Here is a 17449-nt window from a genome sequence, read left to right as displayed (position 1 = left end):
GGGTCTCACCATCATGAAATTTGCAATGGCGGGATGGGCTTGTAAATAGCTATCAGTAATGCTGACTGCAGCAGTAAAGGGAAGCACGGACCATGAGCATCTATTTCAAGAAAAGAGCCATTTTATTCCATTGCTATGCCATAGAAGTTCTAGGGTTTCCCCCCCAAATGAGTGTTCAGATAATGACTGTTTGGTTTAATTATTTCATCAGAACATTTTTTAGAAAATGGCATCTCTACATACACATGCTTTCCCAACATTCCCAAACCACAACTTTTACTTTAGTTTTATTTACTAGTTTCAGTGGTCTTCTCAACTAGGAATGAGTCAGGTTCCATTTCAAATTTCCTGCTTCACATAGTTTCGAAAAGCTCTATTCCCAGAATTTGGTCTTGACTTCTTCCTACTGAGAAGGATCATGACTATAACAATTTCCACTGAGAACTAATTACGAAGATGGCAGTGAAATGATGATATCAACAGTCTCATTAATCCAATCACTTGGGATAAGCCCCAGTGGAAATTAGTAAAGGCTGTAACATAGCAGGGGATGAGCCCACTGGAAGCCCAGGAGAAGTCACTGAGCCCATCTGGCTCCATATTCTGATGCCCAGTTCTAAGGGTGGAAAGAAGGGAAACATTGGACTTTCAGCATGGCTTTTGGCTGTTGAAAAGGGATGAGTTTTGGGATACTAATAGCAGCTTAAATGAATGAAGTAGGGCTCATATATGGACAAAGCTAAAAAATGATTATGGAATGAAAAAAGCAAGGTATGGATTTCAATACCTTTAGACCATGAGGTTTCTGCAGCTGATCTTATGTTTCTGGATATGTCCCAGTGTCTCCCAGTTTATAGTCTATGGGAACTTGAGTAGAATTTGTATCCTACTGTTGTGTGCTGCTGCTGCTACTAAGTCACTTCAGTCGTGTCCAACTCTGTGCGACCCCAGAGATGGCAGCCCACCAGGCTCCCCCGTCCCTGGGATTCTCCAGGCAAGAACATTGGAGTGGGTTGCCATTTCCTTCTCCAATGCATGAAAGGGAAAGTGAAATTGCTCAGTCGTGTCTGACTCATTCACGTCCGACTCAAGTTGTGTAAATCTTAATTATATCAAATTGGTTCATAATGCTTTTCAGTTCTACTATATTCTTCCTCTTCTTTCTACATTCATTCTATTAATTTCTGAGAGTTTGATCTTGAAACTCCAACTAAAAATCTTTTATCTACTTAAAACAATTTTAATATATAGTGGAAACATATGTAATTTTGTTCTGTATTTTCCAAGTCTCCTATAAATGTGCTATCATATTTTTATAATTAAAATTTTTTAAATAAAAATTAAAATATAAAAAAGTGAGTTGTGGAATAATAGAAATGAGTTTGAAATCTACAGAACAGGATGTATTAGTCGCTCTTCATGTCCAACTCTTTGTGAACCTATGGACTGTAGCCCGCCAGGCTCCTCTGTCCAGGCAAGAATACTGGAGTGGATTTGCCATTCCTTTATCCAAAGGATCTTCCCAACCTAGGGATTGAACCCAGGTCTTCTGCATTGCAGGTAGATTCTCTACCATCTAAACCACTAAGGAATTTATTTGTGTGTGTATATAGTCTAGAAATTCTAGTAATGGAAACTATCAAATATTTGTGGAAATGACAAATTCTGAGTTAAGGAGAGTGGTTATCTCTGGAGAGGGAGAAAGGATGATGGGATGTAGGTAGGGATTCGAGTATTGTAATATTTTAATTAAAAACAACAAAGATTGTGTACAGCAATTATATTTCAATAAAAGTACATTAACAACAACAATAAAAAAGATCTGAAGCAAAAGGGGGGGAAATGTGTGAGAACAAAAGCTCTGCCACTCCAAGGATACAGCCAAGGAGATATAGTGGGAAGAGACGGGTACTGGGTGGGGGACCTAAATTCGTGTCTTGTCTCTGCCTTGGCTGGGTTCTGAGACCTTGAACAAGTCTCCTCCATGAGTTTCTTCTGGGCTTCCTTTCACAAAATAGAGAAAATCACATTTGACCCTATCTTCCTCAAAATGTTTCTGTGAGCATCCTTTACCCAATGTATATGAATACATTCTGATGACTGGTGTGTGTGCATGCTCAGTTGTGTCTGACTTTTTGCAACCCCATGGACTATAGCCCGCCAGGCTCCTCTGTCCATGGGATTTCGCAGGCAAGAATACTGGAATGGGTTGACATTTCCTTCTCCAGGGGATCTTCCCGACCCAGAGATAGAACCTGACTCTCCTGTACTGGCAGGTGGATTCTTTACCATTGAGCCACCAGGGAAGCCCCCACCCCTCACCATGACTGTTGAGTATTTTCCAGAGCATGGATATAATTATCAAGCTGAACAAAAAGTTTCTTCAGATTTTCCATATGATCTTATCTCATTGATATCAGGGCTTCCCTGGTAGCTCAGTTGGTAAAGAATCCACCTGCAATGCAGGAGACCCCGGTTCGATTCCTGGGGCAGGAAGATCTGCTGGAGAAGGGATAGACTACCCACTTCAGTATTCTTCATCCTCCCTTGCGGCTCAGCTGGTAAAGAATCTGCCTGGAATGCCAAGAGATCTGGGTTCGATCCTTAGGTTGGGAAGATCCCCTGGAGAAGGGAAAGGCTGCCCACTCCAGTATTCTAGTCTAGAGAATTCCATGGACTGTATAGTTTACGGGGTCACAAAGAGTTGGACACAACTGAGCGACTTTCACTTCACTTTACCTGAATGAACTTCTTGGCCAACCCAATATTAATAGAAACCAGTCACAGCTTTAGGTATGGTGAAGCCAGGAAAAAAACTGAGGTTAGTAACCAGGTAATAGGGCTTCCCGGGTGGCACTAGTGGTAAAGAACCTGTCTGCCAAAACAGGAGACAGAAGAGACAGGGGTTCTATCCCTGAGTTGTGAAGATCCCCTGGAGGAAGAAATGGCAGCCCACTGCAGTATTCTGGCCTGGAGAATCCTGTAGACAGAGGAGCCTGGTGGGCTACAGTCCATGGTGTTGCAAAGAGTTGGATACAACTGAAACCGCCTTAGCACACATGAACCAGGTTACAGTAAGAGCCTTCTGTATTTATCAGTGGTATAGAGCTTAGATGCAGAAAATAAAATGTTCCAAAAGACATGAGGAAAAAACCTGATAATCATTGAGGGAAAATACCCCTCAAGCCTTGCGTGTGTTCCACATTCCCACCCAGATCTCTACCCCGGCTGGTGCTCATTGGAACATTCTAGAGGAAGCTGTGTACATGCTCACTGGATACTAAGGGAAGAGGGTGGGTGGGAAAAAACGTAGGATGTTACCTTGAAGCAGAATGGTCCGCTGTTAACTGTGGCTGATCACCAGTTCTTCCTCAAGGGCGGAAATACTTGTGCAAGATTCTGTTGGCTGTGTGAGCCCCAGGGCTCTCTGTTCAGGCTTTTCCACTGGGAATGGCCTCCTTACACAAGCAGGATGAAATTATACTGTGAATCTGTGGATTTTCATCTGCTGTCTTCCTTAAAAATGTTCGTCTCAATGATATACTTGCCAGCAAGGGTTTTGACAGATTGTTTTGGGTTATTTTAAGACAAAGGACCTCTGCCAGTGGTTGTTTAAACTCTAGTGTGTGTGTGTGTGTGTGTGTGTGTGTGTGTTTTTGCATTTACCTCTGTGTGTCTATTTCTGGCTGACTCTTACTACGTCTGTTTCTTTCTTTCCAGGCCTTACCTGCATTTTTCTTCTCCCCTTATTTCTTTTCTTTTTTTCAGTGGAAAGAACATGTGTGCTTAGTCAGTCACGTCTGACTTGTTGCGACCCCATGGACTGCAGTCTGCATGGATCCCTCTGTCCATGGGGATTCTCCAAGCAAGAATATTAGAGGGGGTTGCTATGCCCTCCTCCAGGGGGATCTTCCCAACCCAGGGACTGAGCCCAGGTCTCCTGCATTCCAGGCAGATTTTCTATCTACTGAGCCACCAGAGAAGCCCAAGAATACTGGAGTGGGCAGCCTATCCCTTCTCCAGGTGATCTTCCCCACCCAGGGATTGAACCAGGGTTTCCTGCATTGCAGACGGATTCTTTAGCAGCTGAGCTGCCGGGAAAGAACATATACATTTTTAAAATTTACTTTTAAAAATTAATTAACCGCTTTGAGGGGGTGCTGCCCTGGGTCTTTGTTGCTACATGTGAGCTTTCTCTAATTGAAGTAAGCAAGGGCTACTTCACGCAGTTTCTGCGATGCAAGGACTTCTCATTTGGGTGCCTTCTCTTGTGGGGCACAGGCTCTAGGTGTGTGCTCAGGCCTCAGGAGGGTGGCACACAGGCTTAGTTGCCTCACAGCATGTGGATAGTGTACACCAGACATGTGAACTAACTTACATGATCAGACGTGAATGTGCATTCGCATCTTTGAAAGTCCTCAACTCGAAGGTTCATAGGTTAGGGACCTATTGTATTTCTTTATGTGGATTCATGTAAATGTCTGTCTTCTCCCCTTACTTCTCCTCCGAGCCTTTTGCTTTTGCTGGCCACACTATGTCTTACTTTCTTGGGTGTTTTCTCCTTTTCGTCCTTTTTATCATATGTGTAGCTCTTTCTCTTGCTATTTTGTCTTTCTCCGAATGTTACCTGATGCCTCCTGGTTGGGGACCCCAGGCTACTCTTTAGATTCAATGGCTTGGAAATCTCTCTGTTGAAATGGTTGCTCACATTCAAGCTGATGAATACTTCATCCCTGTTGCTCTGCGGGAACAAATTTGGTCTTGAGTCGAGTGTGCCAGGAGAAAGCCAGAGTGAGTCACCGTTTCATTTTCTTCCGTAAGCAGCATGGTTCCTCTCACTTCTACAAGACACCCAGAGTGAGAGACGGCTGTTGCTGTGCTGAGTGACTTAGCTCTTGAGATGTTGCTGGGCCTTGGTTGAGTGACTTTCAGGGAAGCAGCTCCAAGAAAGAGTTTCAGGGAGAGCTTTGCTTTGCTGTTCAGATATGATCGTATCTTGGGAATTCAGAGAGCTGTTCAGTAGAGGGAAGTGTGTGTGTGTGTGTGTGTGTGTGTGTGTGTGTGTGTGGCGTGCGTGCATGCATGTTCAGTCATATCTGAATCTTTGCAACCCCATGGACTGTAGCCCACCAGGCTCCTCTGTCCATAGGATTTTCCAGGCAAGAATACTGGAGTGGGTTGCCATTTCTTCCTCCAGGAGATCTTCCCAACTCAGGGATTAAACCTGCATCTTTTGTCTTTCCTGCATGGGCAGGCAGATTCTTTTACCACTGAGCCACCTGGGAAGCCACAGGAAAAATTAAATCTTTTTTTTTTTCTCTGTTGCTTCTTTCTCTTTCTGATATCATCTTCAGGGACATGCCACAGTGAAAGGTTACCACTGCCTGAAATGAGAATTCTCCCCTCTACTGAACTGCTCTCTGAATTCCCAAGATACGATCATATCTGAACAGCAAAGTCTTGTTTGCTGAACAGCAAAGCAAAGCTCTCCCTGAAACTCTTTCTTGGAGCTGCTTCCCTGAAAGTCACTCAACCAAGGCCCAGCAACATCTCAAGAGCTAAGTCACTCAGCACAGCAACAGCCGTCTCTCACTCTGGGTGTCTTGTAGAAGTGAGAGGAACCATGCTGCTTACGGAAGAAAATGAAACGGTGACTCACTCTGGCTTTCTCCTGGCACACTCGACTCAAGACCAAATTTGTTCCCGCAGAGCAACAGGGATGAAGTATAGGTCTGTGTGGTCACTTGTCCGGCCCATGCTCACTACTTTGGAACTGTGAATTGAGAGTTAAATTTACTTGGGCTTCTAAAACTCATTGGTTCCCCAAACTGACAAAGACCTGGGCCAAGGAATTGAAGAATGAAATAGTTGTGTCTAAAGGCAGCTTCAGTGAGCAGACTGTGGGGTTCAGGGTAACAAGGGAAGAGCTCCTGCCTCTCACCTGGGTCTCCAGTGTTTGTTGTCAGTGGTGACAGAGACTGTTGGCTCAAGGTACAGAAACTTTAGCTGCCAATTCACAAGTCAATGTTTCTCTAATTAGGTTTTATCATTCGAGTTGTGTCTAAAGCAGCTCTAACCTTTACTCCAGGCGTCTCAGGTGGCTCAGTGGTAAAGAATCTGCCTGCCAATTTAAAAGATGCAGGTTCGATCCCCAAGTCAGGGAGATCCCCTGGAGAAGGAAATGGCAACCTACTCTAGTATTCTTGTCTGGGAAATCCTATGGACAGAGGAGCCTGGTGGGCTATAGTCCACAGAGTTGCAAAGAGTTGGACAACAAACATTTATTTCGATCTCACACACACACACACACACACTATGCCTCACATAGCCATAGCACAGATGCAGTCTTACACACTGTTCAGAGTGTAGACAGAGTTCTTCTCATTTTGGAAGTGGCCTTGGCCTCATGCCAGGGCCCAGGTGCTGTGACTTGGTGTTTGTTGCTTTCTGCAAACAAGCCTGGCTCTGCCAAGTGTCTAGTGTCCCTGACTTGGATTCCTTGTCCTGCCACTCTCTGGCAGTCAGGTAGAGTCCTAGTGTCCCTCATTCCAGCGTTGGGCTGCCATGCAGGCTGTGTGTTAGGTGTTCTGTGCCTGAGTGTGCAAAGGGGTTCAGCGCACAGGCTCTGAGGCTAGAGCCTCAAATTCTGGCTCTACAGCCTTGGCCAAATCCCGTAACCTGTCTCTCTGTGTCTTCTCATCCCTTCTGAAAAGATAATCGACCTACCTCATAGGTAGGATTTGGAGAAGGAAATGGCACCCCACTCCAGTATTCTTGCCTGGGAAATCCTCTGGACAGAGCAGCCTGGCGGGCTTCAGTCCATGGAGTCACAAGAGTTGGACCCGACCCAGCAACTAAAACCACCACCACCACGTAAGTAGGATTACCCCATAGTGAGGATTAAATAGAAGCACCTAGAACAGAACCTGGAAACTCAAGGAATGGTAATCATCAGAGAACCAGGTTAGCGCAATCCTACTCAGTTCCTCATTTATTTGTCATCGCTCCTTTAGCCTCAGGAATCTGCAGCTTTGGTAGGGAGTAGAAAGCTAAGTCAAGGTGGAGGGACGGTCTCTTGGGAGTTTCTCAGCTGTCTGGGTGAAAGGCCCCATCCCTGTCTCCTCTAGATGTGTGCTTGCATCCCGGTCCAGGCTCCTCATTCTTAGCCCTGTGGTCCTTGACTGTCCTCAGTGTGCGGCACAGGGACTTACATGATGGACCAAGTTCCATTTGGGACCATAACGAAGACTCTGAGGAAGGTTATCTTTCATTTAGGGCCCCAAGGAGTAGAAACTGGAGTTAGGTTGCCAGATATTACAATAACAAAAAAAATTGCAACAAAACTATCCAAAGATAAGATGACTTCACCTGAGACAGGTTGATGTCCTCAGTGATTGGAAGTTGATCAGGGATAGCATTAGAAGGATTCTGGCATTAGGTGAACATTAGAACAAGATGTCTTTAAGGTCACACCTATAAGATCATCAGTGATGTTGAACGCAGAAACTAGATGGAATGAATTAAGTCAGAGAAGGAGTGAAGATGAGAGAGCAAAGACTCCGCTAGAGGGCGCTGTTTCAAGGGCGAGCTGGAAGGGGTGAGCAAAGGGTTCTTCAGGATGGGGAAATCTGAGGTTATTGACGGCTGAGGAAGAGAAGCAAATAGATGGGAGATGGTTTCTATTATGGCTGTAATGTGTCTGGCCACATTTACATAATCAAAGGGATAAAGAAAAGGCAAAGAGAAGGGATTCTCTCCAGGCCAAACTGTATTAGCGACATATCTGATAATAGCAGATTCGAGCAATCGAAACCATTTAATTCCTATGTAACTTGCTCTGTATCTGGAATGCTTGGAAATCCAGAGACCACGGACGTGTTTCCTCGACCTCATTCCTTTCTCATACTGTCATAACTAGATCTCTTTACAAGAGAAAGCTAAAAACTTAATGGTCTTCCCAGCAGGAACAAAAATTGAATAAATGTATTTTCTGTGTCAAGCTGTGATAATAAAAAGTAAATAAGGTTAAAAGTAAAAGAAAAAGATTATACCTATAATAAGGCTCTGTGGTTCTGTGAAAAGTTACGTGACCCACTGGGCCATCAGTTTTTATTTTGTTTTGTCTTACATCTTTCAACGCATCACAGTTCTCTTTCCCATCGTAGAGCATGTTTGAGTCCCAGTGCAGCAAAGCCTAGTGAGGATACCGGTTCTTGGTCCCTGTCTTCCGCCTGATGTCACCTTCTTCCTCACAACCTCAGCTTTTCCTTTGAAGAGCCATTCATTCTGCAAATTCCAATTGTCCTCTGTGAGCTAGGGCAGGACTTCCTCAGAGAGGGAAGTAACCGGCATGAGATGTGATGGCTGTCTTCAAAGAGGTTTCATTCTGGGTTAGTCAGATAGACACAGAAGTGATATTAATATTATATAATAGGAATGAATCTGAGTCAGTTCTAGTGAACCCTGTTATACAGAGTGAAGTAAGGAAGAGAAAAACAAATATTGTGTATTAACACACACACACACACACATATATATATATATTTTTTTTTTTAGAAAAATGGTACAGATGAACCTGTCTGCAGGGCAGGAATAGAGACTCAGATATAGAGAAGAGACTTAGGGACACAGTGGGGGAGGGAGCGGGTGGGACAGACTGAGAGGAGCACTGACATATATACGCTGCTGCTGCTAAGTCGCTTCAGTCGTGTCCGACTCTGTGCGACCCCATAGACGGCAGCCCACCAGGCGCCCCCATCCCTGGGATTCTCCAGGCAAGAACACTGGAGTGGGTTGCCATTTCCTTCTCCAATATATATACACTACCATCTGTGAAATAGCTAGCTAGTGGGAAGCTGCTGTATAGTTCAGGGGGCTTAGCCTGGTGCTCTGTGATGACCTAGAGGGGTGGGGTGGGGAGGGAGATTCAAGACGGAAGCTCATATGTCTATCTACAGCTCATTCATATGGATGTATCGCAGAAACCAACACAAAGTTGTAAAGCAATTATCCTCCAGTTGAAAATGAATACATTTTTAGAAAGTATATAATAGGGACTTCCCTGGTGGACCAGGGGTTAAGAATCCGCCTTCAACACAGGGGACAAGGGTTCAGTCCCTGGTCAGGGAACTAAAATCCTACATGCCATGGGGTAACTAACCCCGTGTTCTACAACCACTCAGTCTGTGTGCCTCAGCTACAAAGAAGCCTGTGCACTGCATCTAAGACCTGATGCAGCCAAATACATAAGTATTTACCAAAGTATATAGTAATGTAGAAATCACCTGATCCTATCCACTCTGAGACAACCATCTTTATGTATCAGCTGGATCTATAATCTATATATCTCTCTACATAAATATCTGAAAAATATGTATTACAAATATAAAATAATGGGATGATGTTAGGAATACTGATAACAGACCATTTCCTTGGACTATGCTAAATGTAATGATAGGTGAATATGCAGGGCATTACAGGAGCCCAGAACTGGAAGTGGGATCATGGGTGTGTGCATGCTCAGTTGTGTCCGACTCTCTGTGACCTGGTGGACTGTAGTCTACCAGGCTCCTCTGTTCTTGGGATTCTCCAGGCAAGAATACTGGAGTGGGTTGCCATCTCCTTCTCCAGGGGATCTTCCTGATCCAGGGATTGAACCCAGGTCTCTTTCATCTCCTCCATTGGCAGGTGGATTCTTTACCTGGGAAGCAGGAAAAGCTTTCTTGGAGGAGGTCCTGAAAAGATTTTGCATCCATTTCTTTTTTTTTTTTTTAAGTCAACAACTTTACTAGAAATGTCTCATAGAAAAAGGTAATGTAGCAGCAGGTCAGATTGTATGAAAAAATAATATATATAAATTTGTCATGGTTGCTCTATTGACAACTAGGGCAGGTTCTCCCCGACATCAGGCGCAGCAGCTACACTTGTCCGAGGCCCCTTTGCAGACACAGCCCTGGGCACATGTGGCAGAGCCCACAGGGCAGCAGGAGCAGCAGCTCTTCTTGCAGGAGGGACATCTGCAGGTCTTGCGGGTGCCGGAGCCAGCACAGCTGCAGGAGCCGCCAGTGGGGCAGGAGCAGTTCAGGTCCATTTGGAGGAAAAGCGAGGTCCTAGGTCCAGAACAAGTGGCAAGCAGATCCACTGGTCCGGTGGGAGGCGTCTCTGTATCCATTGCCTCTTCCCTACAGGCCTAGTTCTTCCAACCTAGATTTCCTGATTTCCTCACTGCTCTATCTTACTGTCTCCACTTGGAAAAATAAACTTGCTTCTTCCCACTCAAATCAAAGAGCAACTGTATTGTTTCAAACAATGAATAAAGAGGAATATAATGAAAACCCACAAGCCTATTATCCACTTGATCAAATCTTAATATTAAGCTATCTTTGCTGAAGAATTCTCTAAAAGAAAGTACATATCACAGATGAAACGGAAGCCTGCTGTCTATCCTTCTTGGATCTTTTCCTTTCCCTCCCTCTCTCCCCAGAGGGGATCATACTCATGAATTTAGCCTTTATCATTTTCATTCATGTTTTTATGTATTTTCCACATATGCTATGTATTCATAAAAATTATAAAGTGTTGTTTTGGCCATTTGAAAAGTTTATATAAATGGTATCTTGTTGTAAATGTCCCACTGCTTCTTGGTTCTCTTGCTCAAAACTGTTTCTGGGATTTATTCAAGGTTGATAGATGTAGCTCTGGTGCTTCCATTTTTAAGTGCCATATGGTGTCACATTGTCTGAGTATCACACAATTTATTCATTCTACAGATGGGCATGGCTTTTTTTCATTTGGGGGGACTTTTCCTTCTATTCCATACAATCAACTTTCTTATGCGTGTCCTTTTAGGCAAATATATATGGATTCATTTATAGATTTCCTTAAGTGGCTCAGCAGTAAATAATCTGCCTGCAATGCCGGAAATGCTTGGGAGATGCGGGTTCAATCCCTCGGTCTGGAAGATGCCCTGGAGAAGGAAACGTCAACCCACTCCAGTATTCTTGCCAGGAAAATCCCATAGACAGAGGAGCCTGGTGGGCTACAGTCCATGGGGTTGCAAAGAGTTTGACACAACTCAGCGACTAAACAGCAAGTGCAGCATACGCAGCTTCTAGTTTCTCATCATCTTTTTTTAAAAATAGATGCTTATTTCTTACTAGTGTAAAGTCCAATCATTGGGAAGGGGTGTGAGTTCTTTTTCCAGGGATGTGGGCTAAAAAGCAGCTCTTTTAAAAAAATTTATTTTTCATTGAAGGATAATTTCTTTACAATGTTGGTTTGATTTTTGTCATACATCAGGATGAATCAGCCATAGGTATACATATGTCCCTTCCTTCTTGAACCTCCATCCCACCTCCCACCCTTTCACACCCCTCTAGGTTGTTGAGTTTGAGCTCCAGTTTGAGTTCCCTGAGTCATTTCCATTGCAAATGGACAAATTTCCATTGGCTGTCTATATACATATGGTAGTGTATATGCTTGGAGAAGGCACTGGCACCCCACTCCAGTACTCTTGCCTGGAAATTCCCATGGGTGGAGAACCCTGGTAGGCTGTAGTCCGTGGGGTCACAAAGAGTCAGACATGACTGAGCGACTTTACTTTCACTTTTCACTTTCATACATTGGAGAAGGAAACGGCAACCCACTCCAGTGTTCTTGCCTGGAGAATCCCAGGGACGGGGGAGCCTGGTGGGCTGCTGTCTGTTGGGTCGCACAGAGTCGGACTCGACTGAAGCGACTTAGCAGCAGCAGTGTATATGCTTCCATGCTACTCTCTCCATTCATCTCACCCTGTCCTTCCTCCCCACCCTCTTTATCCATAAGTCTGTTCTCTCTGTATTTGCTGCCCTGCACGTAGGTTCATCAGCACCATCTTTCTAGATTCCATATGTATGCATTAATATATGATGTTTGTTTTTCTCTTTCTGACTTACTTTATATAATAGGCTCTAGGTTCATCTACCTCATTAGAACTGACTCAAATGCATTTCTTCTTATGGCTGAGTAATATTCCATTGTGTATATGCACCACAGCTTCTTTATCCCTTCATCTGTCAGTGGACATCCAGGTTGCTTCCATGTCCTAGGTATTGTAAATAGCATAAGAACAGCTCTTCTTTCATTACCCTGAGCTCTGGCATCCACCTGATGGGCAAAGAGAATGGAAGACAGACCAGAAGTGGTGCTCATTATTTGCACTCATTCCTTTGACCCCAAATCAGTTACACTTACACTGGACTGCAAAGGAGACTGGGATAGATAATCTGGCTGTGAGCTCAGATGTAAGAGGGAATAGCTTTTTGCCTTTTTTTTTTTAATTTGCTTCACGCAGCATGCTGAGATCTCAGTTCCCAAACCAGGGATTGAATCTGTGCCCTCTTCAGTGGAAGTGCAGAATCTTAACCACTGGACTGCCAGGGAAATCCCTCTCTCTCTCCACCTTTGCCAAACTTTTCATCATCAGATTTTATGTATTTTGCCAATCTGATGGGTGTGAGTGCATCTCAACATTGTTTTGCTTAGTACTTTCCTCATTGATAGAGATATTGTGTGTCTTTTCACATGTCTGTTGGCTACCTGGGTTTTGCTCTGTTGAGAACTGCCCTTAATGTCCCTTCCCATTTTTCCTGTTGGATGCTATCAGCACCTTCCCTTTGAGAAAGAGAGGAGTAGCCCCTTATCAGCCAGGAGCTTGCGTGGTACCATCAGCAAGGCCTGGTGTTCCCCAGTGGAACATACACATTTCATACAATATCAAGCTTCACATAGGGCACAGTCTGGGACCGAGCTGGACTGAGATGAAAACAACAGCACTCCATCGTCATGTGTGATCATAGGCCATACATGAGCACTGTTTGAACCATAAAGATCAAGCAGCCTTGTGGCCAGTAGAATTCTAAGCTGCCTTAGCCCCCAAGATTCCTGGCCCCTGGTATATATACACCTTCCCCCCAGTTATTCAAAAAACATGGATCTAGGTACTATTGTAAAGGGATTTTGCAAATGTGCTTGCAGGGACTTCCCTGGCAGTCCAGTGGTTAAGACTCAGTGCTTCCACTGCAGGGGGCAGAGGTTCAGTCCCTCGTTGGGGAACTAAGATACCACATGCTGTGCAGCATGGTCTAAAAAGCCCAAAAACTACAAATGTGATTACAGTCCCTAATCAGTTGATCTTAAGACAGATTACTTGTTGTTGTTCAGTCACCCAGTTGTGTCTGACTCTTTGTAACCCCATGGACTGCAGGATGCCAGACTTCCCTGTCCCTCAGTAGCCCTGATCTAATCTCAGGACTTTTAAAGCAGAGAGTTTTCTCCGACTGATTGTAGAAGAGGAAGTCAAGGCCTCTTCCCTTGCTGGCCTGGAGGAGAGCAAACAGGCATGTGGGGGACTGCCTCCGAGGACTTCATGTAGCAAGAAACACAGGGAGCCTTGGGGAGCAGAGATTCACCCCTGACCAGCAGCCAGAAGGACATGGGGACCTCAGTCCTACAGCTGCAAGGGAGTGAATCCTACCAACACTCAGAGGTCGTGGAGGAGCACTCTGTGCCCAAGCATAGCCCCACAGCCCTCCTCCAGGGAGCTCCGGAGCTGTCTTGTTTCTGACCTACAGAAACTGTGAGATAGTGGATTGGGATTGCTCATCACCACTAAGTCTGTGGTAATTTGTTACAAAGCAAAAGATGACTAATGCCCCACCTCCCAGCTCTATGACTGCCTGCTGCTTCATTGCCACTTACAGCTTAGACTCAGTCCAGTCTTCCTTCCTCCTGCATAAGATTTCTTAAGATGGCCAGTCATAGAACTGCCTCTGCTTCCTGACAGGGGAAGCCTTGCTTATACCTTCACCCAAATCACCTGACACAAACCCAAATCCTACCATGAGCCCTTTCTCATCACCCTCCTACTGGGACGCCCCATGGTTTTCCATGGTTATGGTCCCCCTCCCTGCAAGGTGTGAGAAACCCAGTGTGTTCAACTACCATCCTTTGTTTCTGGTATCTTTTTTTTTTTGGCTGTGCTGCTGCATGGAGTTTTCTCCAGTTGCGATGAGCAGGGGCTACTAGTTGCGGTGTGCAGGCTTCTCATTGTGGTGGCTGCTCTTGTTGCTCTAGAATATGCAGGCTCAGTAGTTGTGGCATATGGGTTTAGTTGCTTCATGGCATCTGGAATCTTCCCGGATCAGGGATTGAAGCCATGTCCCCTGCACTGGATGGAGGATTCTTATCCACTGTGCCACCAGGGAAGTCCTGTTCCTGGTATTTTTTGTGGGAGGACACTGACACTCTGAACAAGATGGGCACCTGTGCATTAGAACTAGCTTGGGCATCACTGGCCATGTTCTCTGACTGAGTCACCTATTTAGGGGAATCTTAATTTTTTCAGTATTCTTGCCTTGAGAACCCCATGAACAGTATGAAAAGGCAAAAAGATAGGACACTGAAAGGTGAACTCCCCAGGTCTGTAGGTGCCCAATATGCTACTGGAGATCAGTGGAGAAATAACTCCAGAAAGAATGAAGGGATGGAGCCAAAGCAAAAACAACACCCAGCTGTGGTTGTGACTGGTGATAGAAGCAAGGTCCGATGCTGTAAAGAGCAATACTGCATAGGAACCTGGAATGTCAGGTCCATAACTCAGGGCAAATTGAAAGTGGTCAAGCAGGAGATGGTAAAAGTGAATTGTTGACATTTTAGGAATCAGCGAACTAAAATGGACTGGAATGGGTGAATTTAACTCAGATGACCATTATATCTACTACTGCAGGCAAGAATCCCTTATAAGAAATGGAGTAGCCATCATGGTCAACAAAAGGATCCGAAATGCGGTACTTGGATGCAATCTCAAAAATGACAGAATGATCTCGGTTCATTTCCAAGGCAAACCATTCAATATCACAGTAATCCAAGTCTATGCCCTGACCAGTAATGCTGAAGAAGCTGAAGTTGAACAGTTCTATGAAGACCTACAAGACCTTCTAGAACTAACACCCAAAAAAGATGTCCTTTTTATTATAGGGGACTGGAATGCAAAAGTAGGAAGTCAAGAAACACCTGGAGTAACAGGCAAATTTGGCCTTGGAGTACAGAATGAAGCAGGGCAAAGGCTAATAGAATTTTGCCAAGAGAACACACTGGTCATAGCAACACCCTCTTCCAACAACAAAGAGAAGACTCTACACATGGACATCACCAGATGGTCAACACCGAAATCAGATTGATTATATTCTTTGCAGCCAAAGATGCAGAAGCTCTATAAAGTCAGCAAAAACAAGACTAGGGGCTGACTGTGGCTCAGATCATGAACTCCTTATTGCCAAATTCAGACTTAAATTGAAGAAAGTAGGGAAAACCACTAGACCATTCAGATATGACCTAAATCAATTCCCTAATAATTATACAGTGGAAGTAAGAAATAGATTCAAGGGATTAGATCTGATAGACAGCATGTCTGATGAACTATGGATGGAGGTTCATGACATTGTACAGGAGACAGGGATCAAGACCATCCCCATGGAAAAGAAATGCAAAAAAGCAAAATGGCTGTCTGGGGAGGCCTTACAAATAGCTGTGAAAAGAAGAGAAGCGAAAAGCAAAGGAGATAAGGAAAGATATAAGCATCTGAATACAGAGTTCCAAAGAGTAGCAAGGAGAGATAAGAAAGCCTTCCTCAGTGATCAGTGCAAAGAAATAAAGGAAAAACAATAGAATGGGAAAGACTAGAGATCTCTTCAAGAAAATTAGAGATACCAAGGGAACATTTCATGCAAAGATGGACTCAATAAAGGACAGAAATGGTATGGACCTAACAGAAGCAGAAGATATTAAGAAGAGGTGACAAGAATACACAGAAGAACTGTACAAAAAAGATCTTCACGACCCAGATAATCATTGTGGTGTGATCACTCACCTGGAACCAGACGTCCTGGAATGCAAAGTCAAGTGGGCCTTAGGAAGCATCACTAGTAGAGGTGATGGAATTCCAGTTGAGCTATTTCAAATCCTAAAAGATGATGCTGTGAAAGTGCTGCACTTAATATGCCAACAAATTTGCAAAACTCAGCAGTGGCCACAGGACTGGAAAAGGTCAGTTTTCATTCCAATCCCAAAGAAAGGCGATACCAAAGAATGCTCAAACTACCGCACAATTGCACTCATCTCACACGCTAGTAAAGTAATGCTCAAAATTCTCCAAGCCAGGCTTCAGCATTACATGAACCGTGAACTTCCAGATGTTCAAGCTGGTTTTAGAAAAGGCAGAGGAACCAGAGATCAAATTACCAACATCTGCTGGATCATGGAAAAAGCAAGAGAGTTCCAGAAAAACATCTATTTCTGCTTTCTTGACTATGCCAAAGCCTTTGTGTGGATCATCACAAACTGTGGAAAATTCTGAAAGAGATGGGAATACCAGACCACCTGATCTGCCTCTTGAGAAATTTGTATGCAGGTCAGAAAGCAACAGTTAGAACTGGACATGGAACAACAGACTGGTTCCAAATAGAAAAGGAGCACGTCAAGGCTGTATATTGTCACTCTGCTTATTTAACTTATATGCAGAGTACATCATGAGAAACACTGGGATGGATGAAGCATAAGCTGGAAGCAAGGTTGCTGGGAGAAATATCAATAACGTCAGATATGCAGATGACACCACCCTTATGGCAGAAAGTGAAGAACTAAAAAGCCTCTTGATGAAAGTGAAAGAGGAGAGTGAAAAAGCTAGCGTAAGGCTCAACATTCAGAAAACTAAGATCATGGCATCTGGTCCCATAACTTCATGGCAAATAGATGGGAAAACAGTGTCAGACTTTATTTTTTGGGGCTCCAAAATTACTGCAGATGGTGACTGCAGACATGAAATTAAAAGATGCTTGCTCCTTGGAAGAAAAGTTATGACTAACCCAGATAGCATATTAAAAAGCAGAGACATTACTTTACCAACAAAGGTCCGTCTAGTCAAGGCTATGGTTTTTCCAGTAGTCATGTACAGATGTGAGAGTCGGACTATAAAGAAAGCTGAGCGCCGAAGAATTGATGCTTTTGAACTGTGGTGTTGGAGAAGACTCTTGAGAGTCCCTTGGACTGCAAGAGATCCAACCAGTCCATCCTAAAGGAAATCAGTCCTGAGTGTTCATTGGAAGGACTGGTATTGAAGCTGAAACTCCAATATTTTGGCCATCTGATGCGAAGAACTGACTCACTGGAAAGGACCCTGATGCTGGGAAAGATTGAGGTCAGGAGGAGAAGGGGCCAACAGAGGATGAAATGGTTGAATGGCATCACCGACTCAACGGACATGAGTTTGAGTAAACTCCGGGAGTTGATGATGGGCAGGGAGGCCTGGTGTGCTGCAGTCCATGGGTTCACAAAGAGTTGGACGTGACTGAGTGACTGAACTGAATTTTTTCATCTGTAGAATGAGAAGGTGGGGCTAGATGATCTGGAGAGG

At 44.3% G+C, this 17449-nt stretch overlaps 1 non-coding gene across 1 annotated transcript; it reads right to left on the bottom strand.

The window, feature by feature from the left end:
• Positions 1-9803: 9803 nt before the first annotated feature.
• On the bottom strand, positions 9804-10125 carry LOC102271915 (metallothionein-1A). The gene has a single exon (XR_001351600.2). It is a non-coding gene; the product is annotated as a metallothionein-1A (transcript).
• Between the last annotated feature and the right edge of the window lie 7324 nt (positions 10126-17449).

Source organism: Bos mutus, chromosome 8 (genome assembly GCF_027580195.1).
Source record: "Bos mutus isolate GX-2022 chromosome 8, NWIPB_WYAK_1.1, whole genome shotgun sequence".
NCBI lineage: Eukaryota > Metazoa > Chordata > Mammalia > Artiodactyla > Bovidae > Bos > Bos mutus.
The sequence above is the reverse complement of the archived record's forward strand: the minus strand, read 5'-3'. Positions and strand labels throughout refer to the sequence as shown.